Genomic DNA, 18,699 nt, shown 5'->3' with positions numbered 1-18,699 from the left:
GAAAATACATCCCAAACCGCAGAATCCTTTGCAAACACATTCTATGGACACCTACAGGAATGCATGGATCGTGCTATCCCAAATAAAACCAAGACTCACTCCTCCAAAGGCAGGAGACCTGTCTTATGGACCCCAGCCATAAATACGCTATACAACAGAAGGAGGAAGCTACTACATGATAGAGCAAAATCCCAAAAGGGAAGGCATCTCTGATCAGTACTAGCAAGAAACTATGATCCCTCATAAAATCATCTAAGGCCAGCTTCGAAAGAAAAATTGCACAAGACACTAAAGATAATCACAAGGCCTTTTTTAGTTATGTCAGGAACCTGGGTGGCATCTCCCTGATATACTCTGAGTTAGTGCAAAATGACAAAAAATACACTGAAGCCACAGACATTGCCAGCATCCTGGCAGACAAACTCAGTGCAACCCCCCCCCCTTCCCCCCCAAAAGAGCAAATGTCTATCCTAACAGAGTGAAGCCTCCCTGACATCACAGATGCACAGGTGAGAGCTGCCCTCTCCAAAGCAAAAAACACAGCATCAATGGGACCGGACGGTGTCCTAGGCTGTCTTACTTGAGCTCCAAGAAGAACTGAACCCTCACATAAAGTTACTGTTCAGTCTCAGCCTTACTACAGGATATGTACCCAAAGAATGGCGTACAGCAACAGTGGTCCCACTCCACAAAGGTGGTGCTACAACGGACCACGGAAACTATCACCCTATAAGCCTGACTAGCCTGGTCTGCAAAGCTATGGAGCGTATCATCATGGAACTCATAAACAAAGACATTGGGAACCTCCAAACACTGGATCCTACCCAATTCGGCTTAGTTAAGGGCAGATCTTGCCTCTTGAACCTGGTTGAGTTCTTTTAAACAGTCACCAAGGCCATAGATGAAGGGAAGGTAATCCACACAGCCTACTTAGACCTCGTAAAAGCCTTCGACACAATACCCCACTAGGGCATCATAAATAAGCTCACCAGCTTAAATATCAACCCCTATGTCACAAGATGGGTTGCAAACTGGCTCAATGATAAAACCTACATGGTCAGAATTGCAGGTGCCATGTCAGACTCTAAACCAGTTACAAGTGGCATCCCACAAGGCTCAGTCCTGGGACCTCTCTTGTTTGGTTTATATTTATCTGAGGTACAGGCTAACACGGGAGGACTATGACTGACCAAGTTCACAGATGACTGCAAACAGGGTGCCATAATCGACTCACTGACTGACACAAGCATCCTCCAAAAGGGTCTCACAGAGATGGATAACTGGTGCCAGAGCCATGGCCTAAAGCTAAATGCCAAAAAGTGCATAGTCATCCCCTTTGGGAAAAACAAAGTGGCCACAAATTACCACATAGGTGGTAATCCATTAAGTACGGAAGAAGTAATTAGGGATTTAGGGACCCAAGTAGATAGCAATCTCTCCTTTGACAATTATGTTGCCAAAGTGGTTATAAAGACCTTCTATATAGCCCACCTTATCACGAAAGAGTTCACATCTAGATCAAGAGAGGTCATTGTGCCCCTCTACTCATCACTCATCAGGCCCATAATTGAATACAATGCCCCATTTAGGATGTACCTTACCTGACACCTGCAGCAACTGGAAAGACCCCAAACATACCTCACCAAGAGGATCAAGGTACTCAAACAGATGCCCTACGCAGTTAGGCTAAAGAAACTCCAGCTCTACTCAGTTGCTTACCGCCTACTCAGAGGCGATGTATGCCTGACGTATAAAGCCATGTCCAACCCAGAATTAATGGACATGCTCCACCTCAGGAAATCCAAATCCCTTAGAGCTACATGCTCCAGGGACTTAAACCTCAGCACAGAAATAAATAGGACATGCTGGATAGACAGATTCATATCCCAGTAGCTCCCCTTACTCTGGAACAAAATCCCAATCCATGTTAGGCAGTGCCCCTCAATGACGCTCTTCAAGAGAAATCTTGACGAGTGGATGGGAGATCGCAGGTTTACCCCTGGGATATCTTCTGTGTCCCTACTAGACAGAGGCACAGTAAACTAACCTTAAAAGGGCTATCTTCTGTGACCAACTATACAGAGGCACAGTCAACTAATCTAAAAGGATGGCAAAAGCCAAACACACTCTGGCTAGGCTTATAAATGCCCTAGGGCAGATAGCCTAGTATCAACCTATGAAGCTATGAAAGTGAGTAAATGAGTAATGACCCAGCACTGACTCATTACATACCAGTTGACATGTGTTTATTCCACATTCAGAGGAGACATTAAGGTAATGAAAGTGAGTAAATGAGTAATGACCCGGCACTGCACTCATTACATACCAGTTGTCATGTGTTTATTCCACATTCAGAGGAGACATTAACGTAATGAAAGTCAGTAAATGAGTAATGACCCGACACTGCAATCACTACATAGCAGTTGTCATGTGTTTATTCCTCATTCAATGGAGACATTAAGGTAATGAAAGCCAGTAAATGAGTAATGACCCATCACTGCACTCATTACATACCAGTTGTCATGTGTTTATTCCACATTCAGAGGAGACATTAAGGTAATGAAAGTGAGTAAATGAGTAATGACCCCACACTGCACTTATTACATACCAGTTATCATGTGTTTATTCCACATTCAGAGGAGACATTAAGGTAAATCATCATAACTTCCCTCCCCCTGTGGCTTCCAGATTGATTGTCATACCATTATTGACTGTCATCCATTAGTAAACAATTTGGAAGCTTCACAGCAGCTGGCCATATGGTTGACAGACATGGTGGTGGGATCATATAAAAATAAGTGTGCGGGATCTTCATGAGAATAATCCACCAAATGTGTCACTTGTACTCTATAGACAGTCTTCACAATGGTATACGTATAAAGCTAAACAAATACACAAAATAACAAAAACAATGTAGATTGCATTAAGTAATATAGCTATTTATAGGCATAATAGAAACAAAAGATGTTTGTTTATTAATAAAATATTAAGATAGAATATAGTACTATTTAAAATGGTGATATAGTGTGGCAAAGAAAAGTGGTTGCTGAAAAAATTCAGCTCTTTAGTGGAGATGGATGACTCTCTGTCTATTACTCAGAAGATCTCAGATCAGTTATCTCTAGAACTGGAGAGTAACTAGCTTGGAGTGAGTGGCTGATGCAAACTCACCCATCCTTGGAAGAAGAGATAGGTTTGGCTCACCTAGAGGAAATAGGTGGCATGCAGCATAAGCAGCTGAAGATATACTTGGATCTGTCAAGGTGCATCAGTATAGTTCCTTTCCTGGAACATAGGCAGGAATGTGGTTGCCCACAGAGAATGGCATAGCAAGGCTTTGTGTCATCTCCTCTCAGGGGCAGGGATAAGGACATCACTGGGAAAAACACTTGATATCTGTCTTCGTGATTGTCCCCATGATTTTCTATCACCTTACAGTGTCCAAATGGAATGAATAATTGCAGCACACTGGTGGACAGCAAGGATATGTTGTATAAAAAGTATATATACTTATAGTCGATACTAAAAAGGAAAACAACATTTTCTGTATGATCACTGCAAAATTTACAGGAGATAATTATGAACAGTAGCAATGCTCAGTGCTCAGTAAATTAGGTTACAAAGTGTCAGTATTTTGATTTTCATATGAGAGTAAATTCAATCAAATCTAAGGAAATTGGTGGTAGTGTCCAGATACATAATGAACTCTGATAACTGATGCCTACTTCTATTCTATAAAATGCCAACATCATCGAAGAACTGGGTGCAGAATCCAGTAAGTTTGCATATCCTGCTTCACACATTACCTCCATGGCCGCTGCTTGTATTCATTGGTAACATTCTTCCTCAAAATAAATTGAATTATTTTTCAACACAATATCCCTTAGTTCCACTACAATTTTAGTTAAGTCAGTTATACAGACAGCTTATTCTAACTACTCCATCCTCACATTCTGTGGTGACTGAGAAGAAATCAAGTACTAAATCCAGTTTGGCTGACTCCAGTCCATTTAAAGGAGAAGTGACTGTACTCTGAGAGTCTCCCATTCTCTCCCATCATTCATACAGATGAATTCTATCTACCACGTGAAAGAACTTCATTCTGGTAGTTAATATCCCCAGTGTGATCATCTCAGATTTTCTCAAAGGCAATGACCATAACTGATAATGTAGTCCAATGGGGCCCTATATTAACCGGTAGATTGAGAGTTTTATCCTACAATTAAGCTCTCACTTCAACACATTTGTACATCGGTTGCTGTAGTCACAGGTGTCCTGATTTTCTATTCTTTCACATAAATGTATCCACCTAAGGATGCCATTTCCTCCTCCCCTAAAGAGGGCAGTCTCTTTTTTCTTGGAGAGAACCAAGGCATTTGATTGGTGCAGGCTAATTTTCATCTTAACCACTTCATATTGAACATTAAAGGTGTTAGCCTCATGTCCCCTGACCAGACAGTCTCCTGACATTGGTAGATCCATGATATCCTGCCATGGAAGATCACATACAGGAGGGCAGCAAGATACACTTTTTCTAAAATCCTGTGTCTGGCTATAAGCAAGTGCCTGCCTGACCTGTAGCTGAAGAAATGTTTTGATCGTAACATATTAACATGTATCTAATTTTGTTAAATGGTTTTATCTTATTCAGCCAAACATTCTCTAACGTGTGACCTAGGAGGAAATTTGCACGATGTAAAGCATGGAACAATTTCTACAGTGAACCGAAACAGACATGTTCTTTTTTTCATATGTAAAAAAAAAAAAAACATGCTACCCATAACATGTCCACACAGACAGGAGAACAGGATTCTTCTTCTCATCTTGACTTTCTCTAACTTTTCTTATTCTTACTCCAAAAATGAAATGTTTTTTAAAGTTGTCATGCAAAGTGGGTTGGTGTTTAATATCTTTGTCGCAGTTCCATACTCGGAGGTTTGATCTTAATATCCAGTCATTGTCTGCATGCAGTTTGCATGTTCGCTTGCATCTGTGTGGTTTGGTACTCTGGTATACTTCCACCTCCCAGAAACATGCAAGTATAGAATATTCTATACTTGCATGTTTCTGGGTGGTGGAAGTATACCAGAGTACCAAACCACACAGATGCAAGCGAACATGCAAACTGCATGCAGACAATGACTGGATATTAAGATCAAACCTCCGAGTATGGAACTGCGACAAAGATATTAAACACCAAGTTACTGTGTTATTACTTTGTGTATCAATACTATCACTTGACACTCCTAGAGATAAACAGATGTTTGATGTGAATATAATAATGTCATTGAGAAATCTGCACAATCGTTACAGAACTAAAGTCAAATATACCCACAAACCTGTATATGCACTTTAGGGAAGTATGTTACTGTGAAGGCTTACATGAGCTTTTAGGTTTTTGCCTTTCCTCTTTATGTTGATGATTTTTTGGTTGATTGAACACTGTGCTCCTAATGTTTGACTCAGCTATCAAGTCACTGTCCACCTTTCCGATTTTGTGTAGTTTTTACATAAGCATGTATACCAAGTTGTAGTATAATAATTGTACATGTGTGCCAGCTGGTCACACACTAGGAGATAGGTGAATAGTTGAAAACACTCATTTCTCTTCGCTTATACACAATTGTGTATGTTCCTCTGGCAGTGTTTCACTGAAGGTTAATAATAAGGGATTCCTACTTAATTAAAGAGGTAGACTCTGGTAGAGCAGTATTGTTCAATACTTTTCAAATTGCTATTTTGTGAAGGTGGAATACGCAATTGATTTGAACTGCATGTATATTTTCAGGACTCAAGGGAAATTACTCTCATTTTCATTCAATAAGTAATATGAAGCATTAACTATGAAACCACCTGAAATGAGCAGATGAGAGTAGCACAGGTTACTGATTTTTATAATTAAGTCAAAAGTAAACACTGATTTCTGAATGTTGTCTCTGTGCAAATATAGCTAAAATAGCTGAAAACATTAGCTGCATCACTTTCCTTGACATAAACTGATTCAACGGCACTAGGTTGTGTTAGTTTCAGCTTCTGTATGTGAATCAAATGAGACGGAAAGCTTCTTAGTGAGTACTAACTTATTGGTTACTGCTTGTTAGGACTCAATATGGCGGCTGCTAAAAAAGCAAATACTAGAAAATGGAAATCAAAATCTAAACCTGCTATATTAGAAGTAGTGAATATAGTAATAGAAATATAATAACTGGAACTGAGATCTTTAGGAAAAGGTAGGAGCAAACTACATAGGGAAAAATGGTAATTGTGGTAAAATACATGCAGGGGAATGAGGTTTAAAAGAAGGCAGGACTTAAATGAGCTATGTAATGTTTGACTGAAAGACAGAGTAGATTATAAGTGATGTACAATATTTGCAACTGTATGTGTGTCATTATTGTTTATGATATAAAATGCTTGCAACTGTCTGTGTGGTATGTTTTCATTTATATAAATGTATAATTGCTTATGTCATATGTGATGGTTTAATAAATGTTTCTTGTTTAAAAAAGGGGCAGGAATTGAACAATTTATGTAAAGTTGCTTAGGTTATATGATATATAGCAATATATGTGAAGCACAATGTTTGTTAATTTTAACCTGATTACTTTTCTATAAATGTAAATGTACCTGTATCACAGGTGGTAATCAGTAAAAGGGTTTGAAGAATTGTGAAACTCTCTACCTTAGGCTGTATAGCAGTGAATTTGACAGACAGCATTTTATGCAAAATTCTATATCCGGAGTAATTACTGGGGTTGATAGCTTCTCTCATACTATGTTGGTTCTGCAATATTTGCATAGCACCTATACATGACACCATCTACAAGGCTCATTTGTTTGTTTTAAAGATCTCCATTAACAGAACTCCTCCTCTTCACATAAGCTTCTTGTACCTTACTGGCCTTCTCTAAACCTCTGTTTGAATTACCTTGATCTGCTGATAGTTCATTCAGTGAAATTTTGCACCTTTCAAATGTGTTCTTTTTCATACTAGGTTCAGACTGGTGAGATTTTATACCACAGAAATTTATGGGATGTTTCTCATTGGACAATATATGATGAACTTAGATGTATCTCTACATACCAAGCTAACAATGATCATTTTCTGCTTAAACACTGCAAACTTACCTGGCCACTAATTTGGTGTGTTTGTATCTTGCATATTGCTATTTATTTTATCTCATCCTGATTTATTTATTATGTGTAGTTGTATTTTAATTATTGCTTACTTAGTTTAATATGCATGCTAATAAAGGATGATTGATTGCTTTGGATTTGTCAATATTATGACTTAGTTTGCTTAAAAATCTCATTATGAGCTGCTAGCAAGCACTATCCTCTAGTAATGAGTGGATGTGACACAACTAAGATTCTACAAATACTCACATTTTTTCAACTATATCTTTTTTTCTTTTTCTGTTTTAAAACACCTTTATTAAATTACTACTTAAGGCATAGGCAAACATATATAAACAGAAAATAAAACAATATTAGCATTTTTTCCATTTGCAGACATTATACCTCACACATATTTTCTTTCTTTATGACAAAAATCAGTCAAAAATTAATTTGCACAATTGCTGCCTACCTTTAAACCTTACATCTCCTCCTGAGCATTACTATACAAGTATTGTTCCCACAGTTTCCTTTTATTTCTATGTAATTTGCTCCTTCTCTTTTTAAAAGGTCCCTCTTCCAATTCTTTTATCTGTACCCTGGCCTTGCAAGGCTATAACTTCATCCACACCTTGGTGGTGGAGTATCTATCTACATTAAAGATAAATACTCCACCAGACTGGTTAGCCAAGATAACTCTATGGAGCTACTCCAAGTTCAGATTGCCATGGGTAAGACCTGCCCTTCAAATTATTGGTAGTTACAAGTCCCCCTCCGATGGTCATGTGGCTTATTTGGCTTTACTTGAGTCAATCAAAATACAACCTAACACTCTTGTCATGGGGGATTTTAACTATCCTACCATCAATTGAAAAACCTATATATGCCCCAATTTACTTTCACAAAAGTTTCATGACTTTAACTGAAATGCTTGGAACAAATTGTACAAACTCCTACAAGGGGATCCAATATACTTCACCTGGTTCTCACAAACATGAGACCATTGTGCTACCATAAGTGTAGGACCTCATTAGTAAAATCTGATCACAAGTCAGTCACTTTTGAAGTAGCAGCAACTCCAGAGCCCATCAGAGGTAAAGTCAGATTAAAAAACTTCACCAAAGCTAACTGTACCCTCCTAGGGGTTGGAATAAATGATTTCCAAGCCTCAGTCCCTACAGATGGTCTTGGCAACTTTAGTAAAGTATACTCTGATTCCCTGTACCAACACTTATACAAATGGATAGACTCAGCTGTGCCGGATAGGACCAAAGTAAGAGTTTCAAGAAAAAACAAGCCACCCTGGTGGACATGTCACATAAGTAAAGTATACAATAAGCGTAAGAAGCTGTTGTCTAAGAATTCCAAATGAAGGTCCCAGCACTGGAAAAGTACCCTCCTAATCATATATATACAAATAAGACAAGTTATAAAATCCTCTAAAGGCAACTTTGAGAAAAAATTAGCAAACACAGCTAAGGATAACCTTAAAGCTTTCTTCAGCTACATCCATTGCCTAAAGGGTAGGACCCAGACATGTGCTGAAATAGTGACAAATGATATCACACACACTGATACTGCAGAAATTGCTAACTTACTAGTGGACAGGTTTGGCCAAAATTTCTCTCCTTAACCCCTCAAAACATATCACAAACCATACATTCAAAAGGTTCCCCCACCCTATATATCTAAAGAACAGGTCATCAAAACACTGTCTAAAGCAGAAAACACAGCCTCAGTGGGTCCTGATGGCATCCCAGGCTGCATTCTAAACAAACTAAAACAGGAATTAGAAAACCCTTAGGCATCCTATTTAACCACAACCAGAATACAGGATTTATCTCAGCTGAATGGAAAACCCGTGACTGTCATTCCCCTCCACAAGAGCGGCTTAACAGATCCAGGGAATTCTAGACCCATAAGCCTAACTAGCCTTATCTGTGAGGCCATGAAATGTATTATCATGGCCCTCATAGCTAAAGATATAGGTGACCTCCAAACCCTTGATCCAACCCAGTTCGGCTTTGTAAATGGTCAATCATGCCTGGTAAACCTAGTAGACTTCTTTGAAAATGTGATCCGGGCCATAGATGAGGGCAAATCTGTGCAGAAGGCCATATCTGGACTTGGTGAGGGTCTTAGACACAATCCCCTATTCAGGCATTATTGACAAATTCACCCACCTAAATATCAACTCCTTTGTTTTTAGGTGGGTTGCAAATTGGCTCACTAACCATACATATGCTATCAAAGTGGGTGACTCCACCTCAACCAGCAACCTGTCAACAGTGGGGGTCCACAAGGGTCAGTACCAGGCTCCCTTTTGTTTGGTATTTACTTCTCTGAAGTTGAGGACAAAACAAATGGGCTATGGTTGACCAACTTTGCTGATGACTGCAAACTTGGTGTGATTGTTGACTTCCCAAATGATGTCATTGTACTCCAAGAAGGGCTTACACATTCTAACGACTAATGCCAAAGCCATGGACTCAAACTAAATGCTAAAAAATGCATCATTACCCCCATCTGTAAAAGCAATGTCCCTACTAACTATCAAATAATGCCTAAAGTACAAATGATGTAGTGAGGAATTTGGGCACACAAGTAGACTGTGACTTAAAATTTGATCACCATTTGTCCACTGTACAAATAAAGGCATTCTGCGTCACACACTTGATTAGCAAAGGCATAGGCTCAAGAGCAAAAAAGTTAGAGCCCTCCCATACTTATCCCTTATAAAGCCCATAATTGAGTATAATGCCCCCTTTGGTATGTACAGTATCAAGCACCTGCAGCAACTGGAAAGACCCCAGAAATGTTTAACTAAGAAGATACAGAATCTTCAGCACAGACAGACCGAAGTCTTTGTCACTGTAGTCAGTAGCATATATGCTGCTTAGTTGAGACTTGTGCCTAGCTTACATAGCAATCTCTGACCCAACATGATGAGGTTACTGCACATCTGTAAGTCAAATGGGACTAAAATTACCCACTCCAGTGAACTAAATCTCACCTGCAATTTAAATAGGACATGCTGGACAGACAAATTCATCTCACAGAGGTTGCCACTTTTCTGGATTAGGCTACCAGTTCATGTTAATCAGAGCACCTCTATGACTCTCTTCAAAAGGAGCCTGGATGAATGGATGGGAAACCGCAAATTCTTGCTGGGAATAGCTCCCACATCCCCCTTGGACATGAGGAGCCATTACTAATAATAATCTTAGGCATTGACTAGATATTTTCTCTTGAAATATAATGGGTGTAGTAGGCTAGGCTTAAAATGACCCTCAGGTCAATAGCCTAGTAACTTCCTATGAACCTATAAACTTCCAAAGCATATGATCACAGTTACCTCTTTCTTCCCCGTAATACATCGGACATTTGCTATCTACTGGAGGAAAAATTCTCTGAAGCCTGCTTGAGGTATAAAAATACTCATGCAAACACTTCCAAGCAAAAATCCTAAACCTTCTCGACTATGTTGCATAGTTGAGAGCCATACATATGTCCTCCCATTGTTCCCTTGCAGATGTATTTTCGGTACTTTTCCGTTAATCCCCTACCACGCGGCTTCGCTGCCAGATCGGCGTGTCTTACCTTATTGTTCAGTAAACTGTGCAGATCGTTTTTATGTAGTGTTTACAAATGCACTGGCTACCATCATGTGTGAATTAGGAGCATTTGCCTAGGTCATTCAGTGTTAACATACGCATGCTGTGCTGTTTCTCTTGACTTTGTCATTTACTGTTTGTGTATCTCCTTTACCATCTGTCCTCCTTGCAAGGAGTGATGAAATGTCAAGATGGTTGCTCTAAGGTTTTTTGTTTTCGTCAGGAAAGAAATAGCCACTACAGTTACACTTCTACGATGACACTTCTGTAATTCACGCACTCCATGTCCTACTACTGCATTAATGACCTCTGCCAAGGACCTTTCTGTTCTTCTTAACTGTTCGCATACCTTTCAAAGTGTGTCATCATGAATGCACGTTCATGTTTGTATTTTACATTGGAGTTTTGCAGATATATTGGGATATAGCAATGAATATATTTCTTTTGGCAGCATATGACATTCTTCCATCAGTAGTCTGCATATTCAAAAGACAAGAGTATGTACAATTAAGGCAGGTAGAGTGATGCTTTTTAAATGTGGGTCACCTGACAAGCAGGTGAATAGCTGCAAAACTAAAAAAACACTGCTATCCGGTCAGACAAAGTATACCTAAATATAATACTGGTGGGCATGTACTCTGTTCAATATGCACGTCTGTTCAAAATAAAGGTGAGACACACCAACCTGGCAGCAAAACTGCATGGTAGGGGTTTAACGTTAAAGTGAATAGCTGAAAAAACAGAAAAGGCAGTACTATCAGGTCACGCAAAGTATACATAAATATAATACTGGTGGGCATGTACTCTGTTCAGTATGCATGTCTGTGTAAAATAAAGGTGAGACATGCCAATCTGCCAGCAAAACCATGTGGTAGGGGTTTAACGGAAAAGTACTGTATTTTCCAGTATCTCTATCCCATCTTTTCTAATCTCTGATTGATTCTTACAGATATTGCTCAATATTTTATATGTTCTACAGGAGCTTCTGTCCAAGATTAAGCTTATAACTCTACCAGAGCAGACCTTTCACTCAGGATTCTCTTTTCCCTTTCTGTTTGCCTATACTCTGATATCAGTCCCTGGTTGGAAAGGCAGTCTGTGTCTTCTTGGCCTCATCCCACTCTGTTAGCATTCCTTCTCTAGTTACTTGCTTGCAGCACCTTTGTTCCATTGCCAGTTTTCTCAATTAAATACCAGCACACTCTAGTCTATTTTCTGTACCCCTTCTTACAGTAATCTCTATATCTATTGGCAAAATCTCCTTTCTTCATTCCTGTGTTGGTATAGTTCTTAAAATACTGTCTGCTACTTTATGAATATAATATGTTGTATGGCTATGGTCATCATTCTCCTTTAGAATCTGCATCCAAAATCCTGCTCTCCCATCATTTTTTGAACTTCCCTTGCTTTATCATCATCCTTTTTCACTTTGAATTAGATCCTTCTGCTTGTTTTATGCATATGGTTCCTAAATGTGTAGCTCTGAAATATCCCTTTAAATCAGACCTTAAACCACCTTGTTCTACGGGAAGGATCAATTTATCCCACGCAATTTTTACCATGTTCCCCTATCAGAAAAATACTTTCAACTCTTTAATAATTATTGTCCACAACTTCTTCTATGGGTGACTAAAATATACCTGACCCATATATAAAACTAAAAGGACTAAAAACATTTTTACTCCTTGTATGTAGCTTACTATCCACATCCATAAACAAGAGTTTCTCATTTTTGTATTATATTTTTAGTCTCTTCCCACATAGACATATAAAATTAACACATATGTGATCTGGAATGTTGCACCTTATATAACATGCACACATCCTTGCATTCCAGGGCATTTTCTTAAAAAATCATCTTGAAAAGCATAATATAATGAAACCTTTTCTACTCCTGGACATCCTAGATTAACAGTCTTACTGTTATTTTATTAATAAATCCTTACTCTTTCTATTTTTTGCTTATTATAAACTGGTAAGTCATTAGTTAAAAAGCCAAACACAAGAGTGGTCTGCATGCCACAAGGAGCAATGGGTCTTTACTGGAAGTATACAGAAATGGCAATATAGGCTTGAATGAGATAAGAGAAGGCTTTTTAATCAATATTCCTAAATACTTAATCTTATTGTGTTGCCACAAGTTAGGCATTTAACAAGCTGAGTGTAGGTACATAACGTAGGGCTATACCCTTAGATTTATTTTCATTAATTTTAGAAACCAAAAAAACTTAAAAAAAAAAAAAAAACTGTCTCAAAATGTTAGATGATTCTGAAATTTCCTTTTCTAGTTTATCGGGTGCAAAATAATGCTGTCTACAAATTAACCCAGCTTTGCCTGATTACCATACTGATTATGCCCTTGAATTTCTAAGTCCATTATTTTCATATCCAGTGGTGTCCTTTTTCCCCTTTGTTCTTTTAGATGTGTCTTGTTAATATTTAAAATATGCCACATTGGTTTTGACATGAGACATGGAACAACGTTTTAGTTTTATGATAGAATGACTAGCATTAGAAGATGATGTTATGGTCACTTGCTCTACTGAGCCTTTTAGTCAAACTTGATTCACTTGAGACATAGTCAGGGCTTCACCCTCTGCCAAACAGAGTCAATAAAGACTTTCTTCAGTGAGAGTGTGGTGAATGCATGGCGTGAACTTTTCAGACGTGCTCTTAGGAGCAAAGGTTAAAAAAAATGCAATAACAAGATATTGGGTAATTATTATAGTCAGGATGGAACTGGGATTGAACAGCTGCAGAGCTGCAGGGTAAGTCTCTGTCTGCTGGCTGAATGCATGAATACATGTTTATCAATATGATCTGTGAATACCAGCTTATGTATTTAATATTTGAGTGACTGATTCCTTCTATTCAATAAAATATATAGATGCTACATTACGATTCCTTTTCATTTCTAAATGCCTTTGCCATCTTTTCCATCTCCAGTGATTACATTGATGCACATAAGCAAGTAAATAAGTACAACTTCATTTTACCTTCACTACACTGTCCATCTTCTATCAGTCAATCTGTGAGTCATATTTCATACATATCTTCTCTTGTTTTCTCTCTCTCTCTCTCTCTCTCTATATATATATATATATATATATATATATATAGACAGATATATATGTATGTATATGGATATATGTACCTATATGATACATTTTTGCACTGCAATACATAGCTTTGGAGTGGACTTTTTTTTCTTTTGTTGCTGCTTTTCATCTTTCATTCACCACTGTAACAGGTACAAACAAGCAAAATCTGAGGGTAATGCTACTCAATGCTAGAAGTCTAAACCTCAAAATCCACTCACTCAAGCCACTCCTTAAAATGGAGAACATTGACATCTGTGCAGTGACAGAGACCTGGTTCAAGGCTCCAGAGAGCACCCCTGCATTACCAGGCTATAATTCATACCACACCTTTCGGCCACCTAATTTGGACCGAAGTACTAAAGGTGGAGACGTGTCCATATTCATTAAGGATATCCACACCTCCAGGCTAGTTGCTCAGCATAATGCATCTGAGGTTATTCAAGTTCAACTAACTCTGGGCAAGACCGCAATGCAAATTGTAACTTGCTACAGATCCGTCACCATGCATCAGGATTCCCACTCCTCATTTCTTGATACACTGGAAAATATTAGGGTACAATCTAACACCCTAATAATGGGTGATTTCAACTACCCTACCATTAACTGGGAAAACTACTCATGTACCAACTCTTGTGCTCAACATTTTCTGGAATTCATAAATTCTAATGCCTTGGATCAACTTATCCACACCCCCACTAGGGGCAGAAATATCCTAGACCTGGTCATTACCAACATGGGCAACTGGTTTTCCACTCCAGAGGTCAATTCCTCATTGGTCAGATCCAACCACAAGCAAATCACCCTAGACATCTGCAACCCAACCCCACATCCCATTAGGGAAACCACCATAACAAATTTCTCCAAAGCCAACTTCATGCTTCTTAAGACAGAAGTGGCAAACTTCACGACACCCATGCTGATGGGCAACGGAGATACGACTGTTGAATCATATACAGTTGCACTTTATAAGCACTTGCACAAATGCATGGATCGTGCAATCCCTAACAGAACCAAGATGCTATCCTCCAAAAAAAGGAAGCCAATCTAGTGGTCCCCTGCTATAAACAAACTCTACAACAGAAGAAAGATACTGTTGCAAAAAAGAGTAAAATCCCATGATTGGAGGAACTCTGTGGTTAGCCTCAGTAAGAAGCTGAGATCCCTCATAAAATCCTCCAAAGATACTTACATTCTAAAGACAACCACAAAGCATTCTATAGCTATGTCAAGAATCTCAATGGCAACACTCACATCTGCTCTGAGTTACAGCACAATGGCACTAAATATACAGAACCAACTGATATTGCCAACATCCTGGCAGATAGGTTCAGTGCTAATGTTACTCCTCTCACATCCCCTAAAGGGCCCATCCCTATACCGGAAGAATGCAAGGTACCTGTAATCATGGCTGCACAGGTAAAAAATACACTCTCCAAAGCCAAGAACACAGCATTCATGGGACCTGACAACATCCCAGGCTGCGTTCTACATGAACTACAGAATGAACTGGCACCCCACCTAAGTACCATGTTCAATCATAGCCTCACCTCAGGCTTTGTGCCCACTGAATGGCGCACAGCAACGGTTATCCCACTCCACAAAGGGGGTGCCACCACAAACCCCGGGAACTACCGCCCCATTAGCCTGATGAGCCTGGTCTGCATGGCTATGGAGCATATCATCACGGAACTTATGAACGATGACATTGTAATCTCCAAACTCTGGACCCTACCCAGTTCGGGTTTGTAAAAGGCAGATCATGTCTCCTAAACCTGATAGACTTCTTTGAAGCTGTCACCAAAGTTGTAAATGAGGGTAAGGTGGTACACACAGCCTACCTGGATCTTGCCATGGCATTCAACACCATCCCCCACTCTGGAATTATAAATAAACTCACTAAACTAGGTATAAATCCCTATGTCACAAGATGGGTTGCTAAATGGCTCACTGACCGACCCCACACTGTGAAAGTAGCAGACTCTAAATCCAACTTTAGACCAGTGACAAGTGGAGTACCACAAGGTTCAGTCCTAGGTCCTCTCCTGTTTGGTATCTACTTCTCTGAAGTACAGGCTAACACAGAAGGTCTTTGGCTAACAAAGTTCGCAGATGACTGCAAACTAGGAGCCATAATAAAATCTCCTAACGATGTGGACATCCATAATAAAATCTCCTAACGATGTGGACATCCTACAAAAGGGCCCCCCTGAGACAGATGCCTGGTGTCAAAGTTATGGCCACAAGCTCAATGCCAAAAAGTGTATGGTCATCCATTTTGGTAAAAACTCTGTACCCATGAACTACCACATGGGCGGTAGTCTACGTAACACTGAAAGTGTGATAGGAGACCTTTGGACACAGGTGGACAGTAGTCTCTCCTTTGATAATCACATCGCCACAGTAGTCAGGAAATCCTTCTACGTGGCACACCTCATCACAAAAGGTTTCTCATTCAGGAAAAAAGAGGTCATTGTTCCCCTGTACTCATCACTCATTAGACCCATTATAGAGTATGCCTCTTTTGGTATGTACCTCACAAGACATCTACAACAACTGGAAAGGCCACAGAAATACCTCACAAAGAGGATTGCCAGCCTCAAACAGATGCCCTATGCAGACCGTCTCAAAAACTCCAGCTTTACTCTGTCGCATATCACCTACTCAGAGGTCATCTCTGCCTAACATACAAAGCTATGTCAAACCCAGAGCTGTTGGACATGCTCCACGTAAAGAAATCCCATTCCCCTCTGAGCTACAAACTCTAGGGACCTAAACCTTGTCACCACAATAAACAGAACATGCTGGAGAGAGAGATTCTATCTCAGAGACTTTGCATACTCTGGAACAAACAACCTATCTATATCAAACAAAGCTCCTCATTATCACCCTGGGGATAACGTCTGTGGCTCTGCTTGACAGGGGCACAGGAAAATAATATTCTTGGGTGGCAAAAGCCAGGGTACCGTTTGGCTAGCCTTATATAGGCCCTAGGGCCGATAGCTTAGTACCTACCTATGAACCTATTCAAAGTCAAAGATTATGACATTCTTTACTCTGTTTATATGTCTTATAATTCAGATGAGGTTCATTTTTTTTGACATATGTATCAAGTGTATACTGCCTCTGTAACAGCAAAGAAGATATCCACATTGAACACAGTAAGATAAAAATGTTTTATCAAATTTGTACAAACTAATGGTAAAATCTTATTTTGCACTGGTGATGACTCCTGCTGTCTGTTCCTGTGTAGGGAAACACCTGTACCATCTGTAATTCCTTCTATTATAAGCAACTCTTAAATAATACAGCAAACATAGGTTCATAGGTTAGTACTAAGCTAACTGCCCTTGTGAGCCATTTTAAGCCTAGCCAATTATCCCTTGTGAGACTCAAACCCTGCACCTTGTGCTTGCAAGGCAAACACCTTAACCATTAGGCCACCCTCCCAACATGTCAAAGGCAATGGGTAAATGCAGCTGCTATATGCAAATCATGTGACACTATAAGCAGACTTTAAGCAGAAACTTCTGCAAATTAGAGGTGTCTGGAATGTAATACTGAAGGCACATGAAATGAAAGAGAGTACATATGTGACAGTACTCTTAACAGTAGCAGGGGTAACCTAAAGAAACTGAAATAGAAGGGAATAGAAGGTAAAATTGTTAAACATTTAATAGTTTCAGGAACCTTAAAAGTGTGGTCTAGGAGAAGGGAAATCTGAATTTAGAGGTCAAATTTAGAATCAGGGGTGCTGCAGTCAGTTGACTCAATTATTACAAGCAGTGTCTGAAAGATGATTGTTGAAGAAACTGAAATATATGGTATATAAAAAAAAACTGGTATTTCCAATGATACTGGATGGTACAGAAACCTGGGTACTGAAGGCAGAGCAGTAGAAGAAGCTAGAGGTGATGGAGATGAAGTGCATGAGGTGGGGTAGTAGGATGTACATAGTAGAACAGGCAAAGACATGTGAACACCAGAGATCTAATCAATGTAGCCCCAACTAAAGAGGAAGTCAAGGAGAACCGATTACAGTGGTTTGTTTACATGTCAAGGAAAGCTGAATCGGATTTGGTAATGATAAAGCAAGAACAGACACAGATGTCCAACAGTGCAATTACTGGATTGCATTAGTGAAGACATGATGACTAAACGGAATTGTTTCAGAAGATAGGAGGGTAGCAGTAAACTGAGATAGGTGCTGACAGTTGATACTAACCTGATTATAGCATTTGTTAGAAGACAACTACTAGCTGTGATTTCTCTTGATAATTATGTCAAGTTTTGTGCTGTATATAACATACTAGACATTCAGGAGACAAGAATTAGAGTGAGTTTGTTGCATTTACTTCTCATTCCACTTTCACACACACATTATTTTTTTCTGCACCCCTCTAACAGTCCTCAAAGACTGACAAAGATACCACATGGCCTAGCAAGATGACTAAATCCTGCTTTTTAACTGACTATATAACTAACTTTCCAAAGAAGTACCAGAGTGTTACTTTTAATACCATAGTAAGCCCCTGCTCTTTTTTTCTTACCTTTGTCCTTCAAGTGAACAACCATCCCCCATATAATGCGTTCAGGGAGATCATTTCTTCAGGGCAAGGTGACTACTCTTTTAATGGGAATATGTAAAATTGACAGAAATGCAACTTATCTGGAAGAACACCCTGCAGTAGCAGTTTGTGAATATTTTTGTTCCAGCACAGGATATTCACATTATATCAGCAAGGATTACAAGGAGGCAAATCTCACTTGCTTAATATAAAACTTAACTATGCTCTCTAAGACAAAGAGATGGAGTTTAGCAATGTTTGAAATCACCACTATGGATAGTCGGAACTATGAACACAAGTTAG

Source organism: Protopterus annectens, chromosome 17.part0 (genome assembly GCF_019279795.1).
Source record: "Protopterus annectens isolate FY-2018-M chromosome 17.part0, PAN1.0, whole genome shotgun sequence".
Classification (NCBI taxonomy): Eukaryota; Metazoa; Chordata; order Ceratodontiformes; family Protopteridae; genus Protopterus; species Protopterus annectens.
The sequence above is the reverse complement of the archived record's forward strand: the minus strand, read 5'-3'. Positions refer to the sequence as shown.